This window comes from Oreochromis niloticus, linkage group LG17, assembly GCF_001858045.2.
Source record: "Oreochromis niloticus isolate F11D_XX linkage group LG17, O_niloticus_UMD_NMBU, whole genome shotgun sequence".
Classification (NCBI taxonomy): Eukaryota; Metazoa; Chordata; class Actinopteri; order Cichliformes; family Cichlidae; genus Oreochromis; species Oreochromis niloticus.
In genome coordinates, this window is record NC_031981.2 from 6910190 (window position 1) to 6913935 (window position 3746).

Consider the following 3746-nt stretch of genomic DNA (forward strand, 5'->3'; position numbering starts at 1 on the left):
CCAAAGGCTCCAGCTTCCACTGCCAATTAAATGAAAGCCAATTAAAGCCATTTAGGTGAAATGAAACAATTCAACACAGGTTGCTGGCCACAGGTTATAAAAGTCAGTGCTAAGATATACATATCCAGTGGGGAGAGTGCTCAGGGGACAGCAAACAAATAAGTCCACCCAGTGCAACACGGACCTTCACTTTACATGACAATGTACTGTTATGATTATTGCATAAAAATCAAATAAACAAAAACTGTGGCATAATAAAGCCACAATAAAAGTTTTATTAGACCCAAACAGACTAACCTTAATGAAACCTATCAAACATTTTAATATCACCTGTACAACATCCAGAACAGTGTTGTTATGAATACGTACAATGCAGCCAACATCTTTTAGCTCAAAAGCTAGCACTGGCCAAAAAGTTAATGAGATTGTCATGCACTGTTATATTGCAATATTGTTGCATTTCTCACCAGCCTTTTTATACAGAATGTCTTATTATTACCAGGGTGGACACCCTTTTGCTTTCACAACTGCCTAATTCTTAATGGCACAGATTCAGCAAGGTCATGGAAACCGTGGGAGATTTTGGTCCATATTGACATGATAGTTTCATGTATTTGGACATCCATGATGTGAATCTCCCATTTCACCACATTCCAAAGGTACCCTGTTGTATTGAGATCTGGTGAGTGTTGAGGCCATTTCAGCACAACTGTATCGAAAAAAACAAACAAACAAAAAAACCCAGTTCCAGCATAATATTGCTGGAAGCAGCAGTCAGAGGGTGGCTACTCTATGGTCATAAAGGAAGGGACATGGCCATTCTCTTCTGACCTCTGCCATCAAAAAGGCATTTTCACCGCTCACTGGACATTTTCTCTTTTTTTTGGACCATGCTCTGTAAACCCTAGAGGTGGTTGTGTGGAAAACCCCAGCTGATCAGCAGTTTATGAGATACTCAGACCACTTAGTCTGGTACCAACAACGATGCAATGCTTAAAGTCACTTATATCACCTTTCTTCCCCAATTCTAATGCACTAAATGCACTGAGTTGCTGCCATGTGATTGGCTGAGTTGAACAGGTGTACCTAATAAAGTGGATGGTGAGTGTGCATGCTGTTAGAAAAAGCCAAAAGAACCAGGGAATGGCCCATTTTTAAGTTACTTTATGTATGTTCACACAAAACAAAACAAATAAACATGAAAAAGCTAGAAACAGAACATTTATCTCATGTAGTAATTACTATTAGACAATGATCAGTTACTAAATTACTACAAGTTTAAAGATTTTAGTGACTTTGGTGCTGGTGGTGAAATATACCTAGACCCTGCAGGTATGTGAAGAAATTGTTCACTTGGAATGGGACCAGGACCAACACTTTCAGGCATTTCACTGAAGTTATTTGGTGCCACTGTGGTTTGAATGGCATTATATATCCCTGCCAAAACAAATCAACCTGAGGTAAGTAAAATGTGCCAGTGTGTTTGAACTGAACTGCTCTAAAAATCCCCAAACAGCCCAAAGACAGAGTCTGCAAAGTTTTATTTGTTTGCTTAGGCACCCTAGATCACACAGGAAACCGCATTGGCAATTTGATTCCCTATAGAAGTCACCTGGCAGACTCAGACTCTGACTTTGCACTGCTAAACACTCAGTACAATCCAAAGGTCAAGAGTGCCGCGGCCTACTTAAAACCAGAAAACTCCATGGGGTCTACCCAATCTTAAATCTCCACTCTAATCAAAAACAAGAGAAAGTGATGCATTTCCTTAAAAACTATATTTAAAAAAACCCCCATAAACCTCACAGACTGTTGGCTGTAAATTCCTAATGTTACCCAGTCATATGCAAAGTCTTGAAGCCAATATGTGACCCACCTGCTACTGGGACACAAACTTCAATACCATAGCAGTAGATTTACATCAGAGTAATGAGTATTATTAAAAAAGTAACCACCTGCCATAAACTGAAATCACAGTTTCAGTTTACTTTTTCTATAAATATCCATCCATCCATCCATCCATTCGCTTCCGCTTATCCTTTTCAGGGTCGCGGGGGGCGCTGGAGCCTATCCCAGCTGTCATAGGGCGAGAGGCGGGGTACACCCTGGACAGGTCGCCAGTCTGTCGCAGGGCCAACACACAGGGACAGACAACCATTCACACTCACATTCACTCGCACATTCACACCTAGTGACAATTTCGATTATCCAATTAACCTATCCCCACAAACTGCATGTCTTTGGATGGTGGGAGGAAGCCGGAGTACCCGGAGGGAACCCACGCAAACACGGGGAGAACATGCAAACTCCACACAGAAAGACCCTGGCCTGATGGTGGAATTGAACTCAGGACCTTCTTGCTGTGCGGCAACAGTGCTAACCACCGTGCATATATTTGAACAAATATGTAACTGTAGATACTTGTGAGTAATTTCAAATGGAATTTCTTTTATTACTGCAGCCCACCTGCAGTACCTTCACCAGGGGCTCCTGACCCATATTTTGGGAATCACTACTGTAAGGTTAAGACCCTACAATAATAGAAAGAAAGCCAGTCACTTTGGTGATGGTGGGAAGGAAAAACTCCCTTTTAACAGAAAGAAACCACCGACAGAACCAGGGGTTGACGGAGGGCCAGCAATGTGAATTTTGGGGGTAAGGGGAAGGAGATTGGACAAGAGCGTGGAGCATAACTAAGGCAGGGTTCAGGGTCACATGATCCAGCCCTAACTATAGCCTTCCAAAAGGAAACTGTTAAGCCTAAAAAAAAAAAGTACAAGTAAAAGTAGAGAGTCTCTCAAATCCAAACTGGGAAAGCTGAAGGCTTGGCCTCCCATTCTACTTTTCAGATACCACAAGTAAGCAGTCTGGGAGCAAAGTGCTCCATTTGGATGATAAAATATTTTGAAGTTGTTAAGATAAAATGGGGCCTAACAATTCAAGACTTTGTATGTGAGGAGAACGATTTTAAATTTGATTCTGACTTTAACAGGGAGCCAATGAGGAGAAGGTAATATGGGAGAAATACTGTATGCTCTCTTTCGAGTCCCCATCAGTACTCTGGCTGCAGTGTTCTGGATCAACCGTTGAATTTTCAGGGAGCTTGTAGATCATAAAAGCTAATATGTTAATAATGAATTACAACAGTTCAGCCTAGAAGTAATTAAAGCATGAACTAGTTTCTCAGCATCACACTGACTGCTGTATATCTAGATAAATTAAACAACTTGCCACTGAACGACCATCTAACGAGAGGCATTAGAGTTGAAAATCTGCATGTGTGTCTGCTTTAGCATTCATGATGTTGTGGTGTTTGGTATAAATGATAATGTATCACAAAGCAATCAGTTTCCACACTTTGAAAGAAGCTCTAGGTGATGGGAATTGCAATATTTCTTTTACTGTGACAATAAAGGACTTGCATGCAGTGAAAGCTCCTGTTTAAGAACCTAATTTCTGGTGGTCCGGGATTAGTATGCGGACAAAGAGCAAAGTTTTTCTTTTTTAAAGGGGGGAAGGCAAATGACAGATGTCAAAAGTAGAAGAAAGGAGCAAGATAGAGGAAGAGACAACCTACTAGTTCCAGCACAGCGTATTTGCCTGCCTGCTATCAAATCTGTGCAGTGAGAGACTGCAAAACGCATTAATGCCTATTGAAAATATCTGTGCTGCAGGATGAAATCCCATCGGAGATATGAACAGTCTTAGCTCAATATCAGCTTCTGATCTAATTTGACAAATGGATA